Raw genomic sequence first — 16,291 nt, 5'->3', positions numbered from 1 at the left:
GAACCTATTAGCCAAATGGATCCAAGTAACAACCACTGAATTAGTGATCCAGGACAAAGAACAAACCTGCTCTGAAATCTGTTCCATACTCTGTGACCATCTCATACTAAAACAGAAACAGTAATAACTTTCTAGATTATGATGTGGCATATATCTCTACTTAAACTCTCTTGAATCCGTAGGTGCTGATCCTGGATGGAAAGGGACCATGGCTTTTGTGGGCTAGGCTTAACGGGTAAAATGTAAGAATTCAGTGAAATTTGAACTCGAGGAATAGAGTGAATAAATATTGTCAAGGAAATACTCCCAAGTAGGGTGTCTGAACATTGTGTACCAAAGGTTTTTCAAATAGGTTACTGAAAGAAAAATTGTTTTTATCATTTATTTTAATTCCAGTTGAGTTAACATACAGTGTTATATCAGTTTCAGGTGTACAATAGCGTGAATCAGTAATTCTACATATTACTCACTGCTCATCAAGAAAAGGGTACTCTTCGACCCCTTCAACTATTTCACTCATCCCTCCATTCACCTCCCCTTTGGTAACCTTCAGGTTGTTCTCTATGGTTAAGAATCTGTATTTTGGTTTGTCTCTTCTTTCTCCTTTATTTATGTATGTTTGTTTCTTCAATTCTACCTAAGAGTGACATCATATGGTATTGTCTTTCTCTGACTGACTGATTTCACTTAGGATAATCCTCTCTAAATCCATGCATGTGGCTGCAAATAACAGGATTTCACTCTATTTATGGCTGAGTAATATGCCACTGTGTGTGTGTGTGCATGTGTGTGTGTGTGTGTGTGTGTGTACACATCTCTTATCTCATTTATCACTTTATCAATGGACACTTGGGTTGCTTCCATATTGTGATCTTGTAAATAATGCTGCAAAAAACATAAGGGTGCATACATCCTTTTGAGGATAAATACCCAGTAATTAGGTATTTACCCAGTAGTGTGGTTGCTGGATCCTAGGGTCCTATTTTTAACATCTTGATGACGCTCCATGCTGTTTTCCAGAGTGGCTGCAGCAGGTTGCTTTTCCACCAACAGTGTATGAGGGTTCGCCTTTTTCCACATCCTCCCAACACCTGTTTTTTCTTGTGCTGTTGATGAGTGCCATTCTGACAGTATGTGGTAATATCTCATTATACTTTTGATTTGCATTTTCCTGAGCTTGGTGATGGTGAACATCTTTTCATGGGACCTTTGGCCATCTGTGTTTCTTCTTTGAAGAAATGTCTGTTCATGTCTTCTGACTATTTTTTTTAACTGGATTGTTATTTTTATGGGTGTTGAGTTGTACATGTATTTTGGACACTATCCCTTTACTGCATAGAATATTTGCAAAATCTTCTCCATTTCAGTAGGTTTTCTTCTTATTATTACTTCTTCCTAGTTCTGCTCTGTGGAAAATTTTTATTTTGATATAGTCCCAGTAGTTTATTTTTGCTTTTATTTCCTTTGCCTTAGGAGACAGTCCAGAAAAATGTTGCTTTGGTCCATGTGAAGAAGTTACTGTCTGTGTCCTCTTGCAGGATTTTTATGGTTTCAGGTTTTCCATTGAGGTCTTGAAACTCTTTTGAGTTTATTTGTGTGTATGGTGTAAGGAAGCAGAATAATTTCATTCTTTTTTTTTTAAACTTTATTTTTTATTTTTTCAGTGTTCCAAGACTCATTGTTCATGCATCATATCCAGTGCTCCATGCAATACATACCCTCCTTAATACCCACCATGAGATTCACCGAACCCCCACCCCCTCCCCTCCAACACGCAGTCTCTCATGGTTCATCTCTCCCTTCAATTTTTCCAAAATCCCTTCTCCTCTCCTTCCAATGTCCTCTGTGTTATTCCTTATGCTCCACAAGTAAGTGAGACCATATGATAACTCTCTCTGCTTGACTTATTTCACTCAGCATAATCTCCTCCAGTCCCATCCATGTTGATACAAAGGTTGGGTATTCATCCTTCCTGATGGAGGCATAATACTCCATAGTGTATATGGACCACATCTTCTTTATCCATTCATCTGTTGAAGGACAACTTGGCTCTTTCCAGTTTTGTGACTATGGCCATTGCTGCTATGAACGTTGGGGTAAAGATGGCCCTTCTTTTCACTACATCTGTATCTTTGGAATAAATACCCAGTAGTGCAATTGCAGGGTCTTAGGGTAGCTCTATTTTTAATTTCTTAAGGAATATCCACACTGTTTTTCCAAAGTGGCTGCACCAACTTGCATTCCCACCAACAGTGCAAAAGGATTCCCCTTTCTCCACATCCTCTCCAGCACTTGTTTACTGTCTTGTTAATTTTTGCCATTCTAACTGGTATAAGGTGGTATCTCAATGTGGTTTTGATTTGACACTTCCTGATGACTGATGATGATAAACATTTTTTTGTGTGTCTGTTAGCCATTTGTATGTCTTCTTTGGGAAAGTGTCTGTTCATGTCTTCTGCCCATTTTTTGATATGATTATCTGTTTTTTGAGTGTTGAGTTTGAGGAGTTCTTTATAGATCTTGGATATTAGCCCTTTGTCTGTAGTGTCATTTGAGAATATATTCTCCCATTTTGAGGGTTGCCTCTTTGTTTTGTTGACTGTTTCTTTTGCTGTGCAGAAGTTTTTGATCTCAATGAAGTCCCAAAAGTTCATTTTTGCTTTCATTTCCTTTGCCTTTGGAGACATGTCTTGAAAGAAGTTGCTGTGGCTGATGTTGAAGAGGTTACTGCCTATGTTCTCCTCTATGATTTTGATAGATTCCTGCCCACTTTGAGGTCTTTTATCCATTTTGAGTTTATCTTTGTGTATGGTGTAAGAGAATGGTCAAGCTTCATTCTATACATAGCTATCTAATTTTTCCAATAATTTCATTCTTCTGGAGGCTGTTGATTTTTCTTTGTAATCCTCTGAACTGCACTATTTTGTTTGGATTCAGTGCAGTTAGTCAACGCAAATTCGTCCTGAAAAGAAGTGGAATAGAAGTCATCCTTGTTTCCTAAGTAGACCTGAATATATTCAATAGTAATAGCCTTTTCCCAGGCACCTGGGCCTTCATGGGCTCACCAAGTTTGAGATTTTAGAAAACATCTTTTATTCTTAACAGGTTGAAAGAATTAGTTTGGTTTTTAAAAAATTTAGCAAAGTCACACTTTTCATAATCTCTACAATGATCTGTAAACATTGAATGAACAAAGTTTCACAGGATGAAGGAAGAATTGTCTTTGCAGTGGGGTTTGCGGCAATGTTTACTCGCTGTTTCCCCCGTGTGGCCACTCTCCAGATAGCACTAGTCAAAAGTGCTCTGACTTACCAGATTCAAGGGAGAATAAAACAGAGAAGGTTGGTCCCTAAATTCCTTAGCTCCTAAAAACCATCCTCTAATTATGAGAAATATTCTAAATTGAGTATATCTTAACTAGCTTTTAGGGTTAGGGTCAGGGTCAAGTTACATACATTAACTATGGGCAGATTTTTGTACATCAATCTTTCCTGCCTTAGGTGTTTAAAAAAAATAAAACGGGAGAGGATTTAGTCACCAAAGCACTGAGCACATTACCTGTCTCAGGAAATAGGTAACTAAACATAATTATTGTTTTATCTTAGCTGAGGACCAGGAACTGGTCCTACAGGTACTTGCAGATAGAATCTGTGGCCAGCTGGGCATCTCCCCCTGACACCCACACCCAGCTCAGCACATCCTCTGCTCTGCTCAAAGGCAGTAAACAGACAGACCAGGTGCAGGTGTGACTCCTCCCTATCAGGCATGGCTTGCTTCCGACAGGTAGAGAAGTGGGCCAGCTCACATGCACATGATGCGTTCTTTTGGTTCCTTGCTATCTGCTCCCCTTCCTGTCACCCTGGTCCTGAACCTTCAGCTCCTGTGAGAATTTGGGTTTGTGGATTTTTGTTGACATTTCAAAATGAAGATCTGTTTTTCCTTTCTTCCCTGTCCTTGGGTCAGAAATGAAGGTGGGAAAAGTCATCATACTGAAAGCAGAGTATGAAATATCCAGTGTGCTCTGCCCCTGGCACCTCAGACTTGAAAGCAATGGCCAACTACATACTTCATGTTCTACACAATCAGCTTTAGGGACTCAAAGATGCATGTGAAGTGAAATCATACTGAGAGAAATCTCATTACCAAACTTTTGCCTTGCAGAAGACAGTTTAGGGACACCACCCCTCACCCACCTGCCCTTTCATTTCTGGTCTGGCCCATGTCTGGTCACGCTGACACATGTAGCCACACACGGGCACAACTGTGACATCCTCCTGGAGCACTCCTGGTCTCCCTGCTCCCCAGTCTGGCCTACCCTGCATACCCCAGTCCTCCCGAGCATCCCCCATAGTGACATAGCTGTGATCACCCTCCTGGAGCATTCCTGGTCCCCCTACCCCCAGGTATGGCCAACCCTGCACACCCCCAGTCCTTCTGAGTGTCCCCTGTTGTGGCACTTGTCACACAAGGCTATCATGTGTTGTCTGTCAGTCTGCCCTTTCTGCTTGGAGTAGTTCTGTCAAACAGATGCCTGGCAGGATGACAGGCAGATGAATAGTTTCAGGATCTTTTGCCCTGGAACAGCAGGCATCCTTCAAAACCCTGATGGGTGGGGCGAGTCTCTGTTCCTCTGTGTGCCCCCAGCCTCAGTGGAACATAGTGTCCAGGACAAGGGATTTGGGAGTCCTCCCAAATGAAGTTTATTCTATGAAGGTGGATTCCTTCTGAGATCATTATGGAACTACATTGCATGGCCATTCCTGTGGGACAGAAAGCATGCTACTGCATTGTATTCTCCTTGCACACTGTGGCTAATAAAAAGGAAACACATGCTCACCCTCACAAGTTCACCTTTACACCTCTGTTTCTTAGCATCACTACCAAGTAAACGACAGTGAATTCCCATTGGGCTGCAGACATGTAGATGTGCCATTCAAGGTGTAAATAGAGGAGAATGGAGATGGACTTCTGGCTAAAAGGATGGAAGCCCTTGCCTTTGAGGGTGAAGAAATTAGATTTTACACAGAAGGCATTATGTTCTACTCAAACAAGGGACATGATCCTAGGATCTTTGAGACCAGGGATTGGCACAGACTTTCCTGTAAAGTCTTCTGTTAAGATTTTCTGTTAGGTATTGCAGTCCATGTGGTGTCTCTGACAATGACCCCACTCTTGCACTGTGGCTTGGAAGCAGCCATAGACCTCCATAACTAATGTTCTAACCATACTTGATTGACAGATTACAGGGAGAGGTCCCATTTGGCCCACGGGTGGTAGTTTCCCACACTTCAGATTTGCAACATGATGGATGATGAGAGAGAGGGCTCTTCCTTTCCAAAGGCAGAGTGGGTGTACACTTTCCTAGTGTCAGAGGGGGAGTACACTGGGATCTATCCTTCCTGACCCCAACCCCTCCACTTGAAAGGAAAAAAAAAAAAAAGACAACAATTAAGGAATTCTCCCACCTTTCTCTTTAGGCCTTGAGCTTTCCATAAAATATTTGTCTGTGATGGAATTCCATGTAGGTATTGTTTGGCTGAGTATGTCCCCATTGCCTGGCAGGTATATCCTGCAGGTTATATACCACAGAGATGGTCATCTTGTTCAGGCAAGACCATGAGCACATGTAGGGTTCTCCTGAGTTAGTGGAGGATTTGGCATGTGCAGGCTTCAGGACAAGTACGACAGCCCTCAGCAATGTTATGGGCACCTGGCTTCCTGGGTCCTCTGTGGCACTGGCATGGGCCTGGCTGAGGCCACTTCTGCAAGTGCAATGGAAAAGTCCCTGGCCTGGGTGGTCCACCCTACGCTTGGCTCTGCAGGCTGAGATCTGAGGTTCCTCCCACCTCATTGGCTGAAACCAGGTCACATGCCCATGGATGAGGCAATCCCTGGATCCAGGGAGTGGAGCCAAAGAGATTGGCACAGATTGTTAGGACCTTTGTTATAATGATTTTTCTAATGGCTGTGGTGGCAAGATCTTCTGGGATGTACCTGTTAATAAAAAGAATATTAATTTCTGATAGTAAGTGGGTCCAAGGTGCTGACTTAGCACCTCGCACCTCAGACCCAGCACCTTGGTACTACTGTACTACTCTGCAGAGACAATGGCTGAGAATGAGCAAAGTGGACAGAAACTGGTCTGGAGTGCATAAGGGAAGTGTGTAGGGGATTGGGGATAATAGCTCTGGCCAAGGTATATCTCAAATTTACCAAGGTTCAAGAAGGTGCAGGAAATCCTTGGTGTTTCATCATCCATCATTTTTGCAGATGAAGAATATGCCTTTTGCATGGAGTATGGCAAGACTTGTTCCAAGTATTCTCTAGTTGGTACAAAAGTCAGAAGTCAGGGAGAGCAACACCCTCCATCTGCTAGGACAACACCCTCCATCTGCTAGGATAGGCGTGAGAGGCTGAGTGCTCTCAAGAAGGTGTCTGGCTTTTGCAGGGCTCACTGTGGGCCTGCACACAGGACTGATGAGGAAAGTTCACGGTTTTGTTCTGAGGATGGAGTATTGGAAGAATGCGATGCCCATTGTAATCCTGGGGAAGGGACAGATCTGGAGTTCACTGTAGAGTGGGAGTGGAGTGGTGGGATTAGTGGTGTTCGTGGCAGTGGTGGTGATCTGCAGCATCCACTTCATGAGATGTCTGTCCTTTATTGAGTTCTGGGTGCGGTTTCTGTGACTTTGTCCTAATGGCTGAGATTTCCAAGGAGTGGGATTTTTTTTTTTTTTAAAGATTTTATGTATTTATTTGACAGACAGAGATCACAAGTAGGCAGAGAGGCAGGCAGAGAGAGAGAGAGGAGGAAGCAGGCTCCCTGCTGAGCAGAGAGTCCGATGCGGGACTCAATCCCAGGACCCTGGGATCATGACCTGAGCCGAAGGCAGAGGCTTTAACCCACTGAGCCACCCAGGCGCCCTAGTGGGATTTTTTTGACTTCACTGTAAGAGTTGGTCCACCAGGAGTGGCCAAGTCCTGTTCTGCTTCTGAGAAGTGTGTTTCTAGCGGTTGGAGTGTTTTACAAGCCTAGAGGTCAAGAGGTGAGGTGGTTACAGTGGTCAACAGGCTATTGTTATTGATGATTGTTATGGGTAAATTCCATAGGATGAAATGTTAGATCTTATGGTTAGGGATCCTCATTAAGTGCCCATAAAGGGGGCTTTTTCCGAGTTTCACATTCAATATCTTTTTATTACTACTAATAGCTCTCCTTGTACTTGGTATTCCAATGAACAGTGCATTACAACATTGCCTGCATTTTACCCATGTGTTGATGAGGATTTGAGAAAGGAAAATGTTGTCAGTGCTTCCTCAATTTGTACACTGGAACAGCCAAATAAAATTTTATTTTTGACACAAAGTAGGAAGTATCCTGCTGTAATTCTTAGTTTAAAGCTGGGGAGGGGGCCTTCTTTCTGTGCTGGTAATACCATAGGCCTTCCTAGGGAACATTATCAGATTCTATTGGAAACTTGGTCTTTGTTATTGTGGAAGAATCAGGAGTCGACCAATTACTTGTTTCCTGTTTCATTTTCCACGAACATTTCCCCAATATTTGGTTTCACACCTCTACTATTGTGAAGTTATCACAACTTTGGCAGCAGCTTGCCCTTCTAAGCCAAGGGTATGTTTGAGCCAAGACAAACGAGAATTGTGGGTGACTGGGAGACCCTTGGATCTGAATGCTGTTGGTAAGGAGTTACTGAGATCTCAAATTCTAAACCATCTCCTCACACCCAGATGAAATACATTTCAGATTTAGAAACTTCTCGTAGAAATTTTGTATCCATGATGACAACTTAAGAAAATGTGTCATCCCTAAAACTAATCTTAACCCCTAACTTTAACAATGAAACCTAACCCGACCTTAAAGCTCAAACTGGAACCCTGAATCCCAAACCTGAAATTGAACCCAAAGCCTGGACTCTGAACCTGAGCCCTGGATCCAAGCCCTGAACCACGAACCCAAACCTCAAACTAGAACTCTGAGCCATGAACCCTGAACCCAAATCCCAGCATGAACCCAAACCCCAAATTTGACTTTGAACTGTATCCCAGAAGCCCTGAGTCTTAAACCCTAAATCATAAACATAAAGCCCTAAACTCTAACTGTTCCCTTGCCCCTCACTCTAAATCTTAACCCTTACCCCAAATCCAAAGCCTGATCTGGAACTCTGACTGAAACCTGACCCTGAAACTAAATTCAAACACTTCACTACACTTTGTTTATGCATTCACCATTGATGGATATTTGCAGTTTTAACCTTTTGATTCTTGTGAACATTGTTTGTGTTGGGGGCTAGGGTAGGGTCTTGGATTTGGGTCAGGGCCAGGCTTGAGAACAAGTTGAGGTCAGAGTGGGTCTGCGTCAGAGCCAGGTTCATGTTCGGTGTCACCGTTTGGGTCTGGGACTGTTGTCATTCCATATTGTTTCTGATTAATTGTTCCTTCACTATTTTTGGAGGAGTTGGGGGATATCGGGCTCCATGCAGCTTGAATTTCCAGAATGAAATGGCTTCAGTTGGACCCTGGGAGGGAGCAGGAGCAGTTGGACCCTGGGAAGGTGAGCTCCCCTAGCTCTGCACTTGCCTCCACCACCTGCAAAGGTTGCAGGACCCCAGCTCCTGCCTTAAGCCTGGCCTGTGCAGTTGAGCTGGGACAGGAGCCTGGCCTCCTCAGGACCTGCTATGGAGACTTCTAGAGGACATGGGCCGCTCCCATGGTGACAGGACAAGCTGGAGAGGATGTGGGTCTGCATCCACACTGACAGGACCCACTGTGGACGTGGGCCATGTCCACATTGACAGCAGTCTAGCCCCCTCAGGACCAGCTGCCAGAGGAAAAGGTGACTCCTGCCACCTGAGTAGGGACTGGTGAGGGGGTGTGTGGTCTCAGGACCCCATGGAGGAATGGTGTGCTGTGTAGATACTGGGGCTACCGTGGTTTTGTGTGTGGTGACATGGCCTCCTGCAATGTTGTATGCGGGTCTGTGGGGTCTCCACTTGATGGGCCCAGATGCACGCCCCGATCCCACGGCTGTGTTTGTGCACATGCAGATTCAGTCAGAGAGCTGATGTCTGGCTCAGTGCTCATGCTCTCCCTGCCTCAGCCCTGCAGGGTCCTACCAGTATCCACACCCGCTTCAGGGTTGGTCTGGAGTCTGGAAGTTTGGGAGCAGCAGCGCAACTGTGTAGATGGCTCTGGGGAGAGTAGGTATTTTCCCAGTGTTGGTTCTTCCCTGAACACAGAGTGTCTTCCCGTCTCCTTGTGTCTCCCTCCCTGTCTGTCATCCATGTCCCACAGCTGTCAGAGGACTGGTCTGTCGCCTCTTTGGTTCAGGGGACTCCTAGGTATCTTGTTCTTTTGGATGTGTTAGTAAATAAAATTGTTTTCCATACATAGTCTCTTTCTGATGGTTCCTTCTGAGCATATAGAAATGCAATTCATTTGTGTGTATTGATTTTATTCTTTGCAAGTTTCTTGAATTTATTAGTTCTGTTCTCCTTAAGCTCAAACTGCCAGTTGTTTGACCGGAAAAATGGGTTTATTTGGGAAGAGCAGAGAATGGCAATCTGGGATGAGAAGCTATAGTCACATTACGGGCAAGTGCAAGAAACAAAGGAGGGGAACATTATTTCATGGAGAAGGAGGAAGAAGTTGGAAGGGTTGCTTGGAGGGAAAGTCCACCGGAGAAAGGCAGGGGGTTCAGGGTGATGGAAGATTCTCGCCAGCTGAGCTGCGGGGATGGTGGATTTCTTGTAGGAGATGAACTCTCCAGCTTCCCTTGTGGGGACTGGAATGGATGAATCTCTCCTGTGGGGGATTATAATGCGGGGTCTGTAATGGGCACTGAGTGCCAGGTGCCCCCTTCCAGTCTCCCCTTCTGGCATCCCCAGTGCACTTTACTGAGTCTTCCCTTCATGCTTTTTCACAGTTCTAATGGGGTTGTGGTGGAACATTGTGGAGAATTGGAATTCCAAATCCCACTGCTTCCACTGAACCCAAGACATGGGGGTGCCCACAAGTCTTTTGCTAATATGTGGCCTCCTCCAATGGTTAGTGGTCTCTCCATGGAGGGTGAACTGGATATGGGAGGGCTTGGCCTCCATCCCAAAGTCTGATGTCCTTTCTGCTTCTGTGACATGGTGCTAATGTGGATGTTTGGAAGAGTCATTTCCTCTTCAGTGATTTCAAATCTGCAGTAACTTGTCCCAGCAGCACAAATACATTTTATCTCCACACTCAGACTCCCAGGTGTTGTTTCTTTACCACGTTTGCCACTTCACATGGGCTACTTTGGTGCATTTTACCCCAAACAGGGACACTGTCCTGCAGAACCACCATGTAACCCCAAGTGAGGAAATCATGATGTTTCCCACATTTGAACCCAGACCACAGGCCCACTTTGGCTGTCACCACCTGCCCGACAGTCTGAAATATCTTCTCCATTTGGATCCAGTTTTCTTCTTCTGGAATTTCTTCCAGAACTTTCCCTTATTTGGGTAACCTTGACAGACTTAAGGAACACAGATCGCTCCCATCGGAGTGGTATTTCTATAGGTCTTATGTCATTGGGGCTGTTTTCAGTGTTCATCCATGTTGTGACATGCATCAGTCCTTATTCACTTTTTCACAGTGACTAAAACACAAGAACATTGACCCCTTAAAACATTTCAGGTACACAATTCTCTGGTCTTAGCTGAGTTCGCATGGTTGTACATCATTCTTCAGAACTTTCTCACTCTTCCCAAGGGAGCCTGTATGCATGAAACACCAACTCCCCATTGTTCTTTCCCTTCGGCCCCCTGCAGTCACATCCAGCTTTGTGTCCCAGACATTTCATCCAAGTGGAATCATACAGTATCTGTCCTTCTGTGACTGGTTTATTTCACTCAGCATGATGACTTCCAGGTTCAACCCGTGTTGTAGCCTGTGTCAGAGCTCCCTTGTTTTTACGGCTGAATCATGTTCCACAGTGTATGAACCACATTTTGTTTATCCATTCATCTTTTGGTGGACACTTGAGTGGCTTCCACCTTTTGGCTGTTGTGAGAAATGCTACTCTGAATATGGGTACTTCTACTTTCAATTTTGGGGGGCATATAGGCTGCAGTGGAATTCTGTGTTTAATATTTTAAGGAACCGCCATATTTTTCCCCCCACAAATGAACCATTTTACTTCATTCCTTCATAGGGCAGAATAAGATTGCCATTTATGGATCTACCTTATTTTGTTTATCTTCATTTTGTTTATGGATGGACATTTGCATAGTTTCTGGTTTTTGCTTATTGTGAACACTGTTGCTATGAATATTCCTGTACATTTTTGTTTCTTTGTTTGAACCAGTGTTTTCAATTTGGGGGTGTATGTCTAGGAGTACAATTGTTGAGCCATATGGTAATTCTGGTTTGATCTATTTGAGTAAATGTTAAACTATTTTATATGTAGACTGCACCATTTTTCACAAGCAAGTTTTAAGAGTTTCAGTGTTTCAACATCCTTTTGTTATTTTCAGTTTTCTTGATCATAGTGATTCTACTTGTGTAAAAGGACATCTAACTGGTTTAAATCTTCATTTCCATAAAAACTAATGACGTTTAATATCTATTCATGTGCTATTCACCATTTCTATGATTCCTCTGGAGAAGGGTCTATCCAGGTCCTTCGTCCATTTTAAAAATGGGGTTGTCTTTTTGTTGAGTTGTAAAAGCTCTTTAGATATTCTGGGCAACAGATTCTTATTAGATAAATAATGTACAAATATTTTCTTCCATTCTGGGGGCTGTCTTTTCACTTTCTAGATAGTATCTTCTGATGTACAAATATTTTTAATTTTTATTTTTACATTTCTTTTTTAAGAGTGAGTAAGAGAGAGAGAGTGTGTGCAAGTGGACAGGGGCAGAGGGAGAAGGAAAGAGAATCTTAAACAGGCCCACACTTAAACTTAGTGTGGAACCTGACATGGGGCTAAATCTCATGTCTCTGAAATCATGATCTGAACCAAAATTAAGAGTCGGATTGTTAACCAACTGAGCCATCCAGGCACCCAGGACAGATTTTTATTTTTGAGGATATTATTTTATCTCTTTTTTTCTTCCCCTTCTTATGCTTTGGTGACAGATCTAAAAGCATTGGTAAATCCAAGGTTATGAAGATTTATACCAATTTGTTTCTTCTAGAGTTTATACTTTCACCTCTTACATTTAAGCTTTAAGTTATTTTGAGTTAATGTTTATACGGGATGTGTGGTAAAGGTCCGGTTCCATTCCTCTGTATATGGATAGCTGATAGTCTAGCACCCTTTGTTGAAAAGACATTCTGTCCCCCCAGTGTAATATTGTCTACCTTTCTCAAACTTCATGGGCCATTGATGAAGGGATTTATTTCTGGGCTCTCAGTTAAATCCCGCTGATCTGATGCATACTTCAAAAAAAGTTTATTTATTTAAAAAATTTTAAATTTAAATTCAACTAATTAACGTATAATGTGTTATTTGTTTCAGGGTATATGCATAGCTTATGGCAGTATCACAGTGTTTTATTTGCTGTTGCTTTGTATTAAGATTTGAACTTTGAAAGTCTGATCTTTCACCTTCAATTTTCTTTTTTGAGATGGTTTTGGCTATCTTGTGGTCCCTTAAAATTCCATATGGCTGTTATGATTAGTTTGTGCATTTCTTCCCAAAGGCCTTTGTGAAATTTCTTGGGAACATACTGAATTTCCACATTGCTTTGTGTACTGTTGTCATCTTATCAATAATATGTCTTTTCATCACCATAGGATGTCCTCAGATTTATTTAGGTTTGTTTCCCTTTCTTTCAGCAATGTTTTCTAATTTTTGGTGTACAACGTACACCTTGATTTCTAAGTATTTTTTCAATGCTGATGTTCCCTAAAATGGAATTGTTTTCTTAAATTCCTTTTTGGATGATTCATTGCTAGTGTATACAAATAAGAGATTTTTATGTATTGCTATTTTGTCCTGTAACTTTGTGGAATTAGGGAACTGGCTGTAATAATTTTTTGTTGATTCTTTACGAAGCTTTCTATATAAGATGATGCCATCTCTGGTCTCTGAATAGACCTAGTTCTACTGTTTCCTTTCACATGTGGATTTCTTATTTCTTGCCTTACTGTTCTGGATAAAACTTTCAGTACAATACTGGGCAAGGAATGAAAGCCAGCATGGTGGACTTGTTTGTGATTTCAGAGTAGAGCTGTCAGTCCTCAAAATTGAGCATGATGTTTGATTAAGGTTAGGGTGGGGTTAGGGTTAGGGTCTCCCTGTCCTCTGCTGTACAGAGCCCATTCTTCTCTGGTAACCAGCAGAGTGATCTTTTCAGAACATAGCTTTTGAGCCTCTCTGTGATCTGCTCCGCAGCTTCCTGTCCTCTCCAGCCTTTCCTCTCCCACCGCATCCTCCCCACCTCCCACATATCCCACCCCACCTCCCCAGGTATGTGGTCATACCATGTGTGCCTGGAGCCTGACTCCAGGCCTTTACATTCTCCTTGCCCTCTGCCAAGAGCACTTGTCTCTCCCCCTGCTTCATGTCTGGCTTGTTCCCTTGTTGGGTGGATCTGGACTTGCCCCCTGGTGACCTGACTCATGTTTGCTGGCTGTGTGTGGCCTTGTCCCCAATTTAAATGTAGTGCTCACTTTCCCTGTGTGAACAGTTTACTAAGCTGCCAGGTATGGGGCAGACACAGGGAAGTAGCCTTAGTGCATGTGTGAAAAAATCAGTCTCAGGGCACCTGGGTGGCTCAGTCCTTAAGCATCTGCTTCAGCTCAGGTCAAGATCCCGGGGTCCTGGGATTGAACTCTGCCATGTTGGGCTCCCTGCTCAGCAGGAAGCATGCTTTTCCCTCTCCGACTCCCCCTGCTTATATTCCCTCTCTAGCTCTGTGTAAAATAAATAAATAAAGTCCTAAAAAAAAAAAAAATCAGTCTCATAGGGTCTCACCACTCTTGCTGACAATGGGGGAGCTGCTGTCCCCTCAGAGAGACAGGTAGTCCCCTCAGAGAGACTAAACTTTCAACTTCTTGAAGCCAGGGGGATATAGACCTGGATCTGGAAGCTTCCACTCTTGGATTCATGGCTGGGGCCTAAGCAAGCCCCCTCTTCTTTCAGCAGTCTTCTTTCTCCTTCCCTGCCCATGGGCTGGACCTGATTCCTGATCTGGGAGAGTTCGGGGGTGACCCCTCCTAGGAATAGCAGTGGTTGACTGATGGACCTTGTTAGCAAGAGGCCCAGTAGCCTTCAATGAAGGACCCTACGGGAGCAGAGACAGCTCTGTGGAGACCAGCAACAACCCACTCAAAGCAAAGTGGGGCAGGAGGCCAGCCCTGCTGATTCTAGCCAGTCTGTAGGCCATATAAAGGAGGGCTGTGCCCAAAGGTGCTCCACTCCTGGCAGGTGGGGCAGGACCTGCAGGGTGTTGGCCAGGGGAGGGCACCTTCAGGGTTTGCCTTGGAGCTTAACACAGGGAAAGGGTTCTTGACTCCAGCATGCTGACTGTGGGGTTGGTTTCCTGCCTCTGAAGCCTCAGGTTCCCCTTTGTTTGACGGGGTGCTGATGGCCCCCATCTCTGGGAGCAGAAGGTAGGGAGGCCCCACAAGCAGACTTGCTCAGGACAGGCTGATAGAGTAGCTGTTGCTTAAAGCAGCCCAAGGCCTACCCCCTAGAAGAAGGTGCACATGTGCATGGCCCCCAGCTCTGGGGTCTTCCCGCCAGCATATGACAGTGACCCTCCTCCCATCTTGTCTCTCATCCGTATAGATAGGTGGTCTTCCTGAAGCTGTTCCTGCAGAGGGCAAGAAGCCCATCATGGTGGGACATAGGGTCACCTACTAGGTCGTCATTGACCAGCGGTCTCCTGGGTCCGTGTGCACCCCTGGGAGGGTTGGAGGTCCTCAGGGACCTCGAAGTCCCTGGTGCCCCACACTGGCAGGATGTGTCCATACAGCACATGGTGATGGTCAGCTGCTTCTGTGAGCAACGCTTCCTCCATGAGGTGGACGACCTGGTGTTTGTAGATGTGGACATGAAGTTCTTTGACCATGTGGGCATGGAGATCCTTTTTTGGCATCATGCACCCCAGTTCCTACCAGGTGTCCCATGAAGACTTCAGCTACCATTGCCAGCCACAGTCCCAGGCCCACATCCCCAGGGACCAGGGGGACATTTACTACATGGGGGCCTTTTGGGGGCAGGGGTTGGTGGTGGAGGTTCACTGATTGACCTTGGCCTGTCACCAGGTGATGGGGGTAAACCTGACCAATGGGACTGAGGTTGTGTGGCATGACAAGAGCCACTTGAACAGGTACCTGCTGGACCACAAGCCCACCAAGGTGCTATTCCCGGAGGACCTGTGGGACCCACAGCAGGTGGGCTGCACTCCCCACCCTTCATGAAGAAGCTGAGATTCGGGCCATTCCCAAGTATCACCAGGGCAAACTGGGACTCATGAGGGGCTGTCCCAGGAGGACCTGTGGGACCTGCAGCTGCTGCACTGTCCCCTGGAGGACCTGTGGGACCTATGGTGGCTGGGCTGCCCCCACCCCCTTTATGAAGAAGTTGAGATTCAGGCCATGCCCAAGAATCACCAGGACATCCAGACTCATGAGGGGCTGTCTCCATCTCCATCAGGGGGGTGCTGTCCTGAGCAGAGCTATCAGAGCAGGTTCCTACTTCTGTCCCTTTGAGGGAGACTGTGGAGCCCAGCCCTGCCCACATGGAAATGTCTAGGGCACCCAGCTGCACCTGCACACAGGAGGCCTGCCTAGGGACACAAGGTCCTCTCTTTGTGATCACTACATGTTGATAACTTCTGGGTCATTTGCAGCTGTGAACAGCTCCAGTTTTATGTCAGATGTTTTTCTGTGTCAATGCTGAGCAACCATCTCTAAAAAGAACAATTAAGGGAAAAGGTTTTTTTTCTTAATTCTAGACAGACACTGCCTGGTGGGGCTAGGAGTGGTCCTGCAGTGGCTGTAGAGCCAGGATGGCCTCTGGTTGGGTCTTCCCTCCCAGTCCCTGCACCTTGCCATGGCCATGGGGCTTCACAGAGAGGGGGACACTGAGCCACCTCTCAAACCTTCAGTCCCCTGGCCACCAGAGGCCTTGACTGTGGCCACTAGCTCAGCATCCAGGAGCACAGAGTCCTCTGAGTTATATACAGTTTCTGCCTTGGTTTTATTTTTTATTTTTTAATTTATTTTTTAAAATTTAAATTCACTAGCCAATATAGTACATCAGTAGATTTTAATGTAGTGTTCGGTGAT

At 44.8% G+C, this 16,291-nt stretch overlaps 1 pseudogene; it reads left to right on the top strand.

Annotated features, from left to right (window-relative positions):
- The first annotated feature begins 3,765 nt into the window (after nt 1-3,765).
- Nucleotides 3,766-15,477, top strand: LOC131826592 (histo-blood group ABO system transferase 2-like; annotated as a pseudogene).
- Nucleotides 15,478-16,291: the final 814 nt, after the last annotated feature.

Source organism: Mustela lutreola, chromosome 1 (assembly GCF_030435805.1).
Source record: "Mustela lutreola isolate mMusLut2 chromosome 1, mMusLut2.pri, whole genome shotgun sequence".
NCBI classification, from domain to species: Eukaryota; Metazoa; Chordata; class Mammalia; order Carnivora; family Mustelidae; genus Mustela; species Mustela lutreola.
The sequence above is the reverse complement of the archived record's forward strand: the minus strand, read 5'-3'. Positions and strand labels throughout refer to the sequence as shown.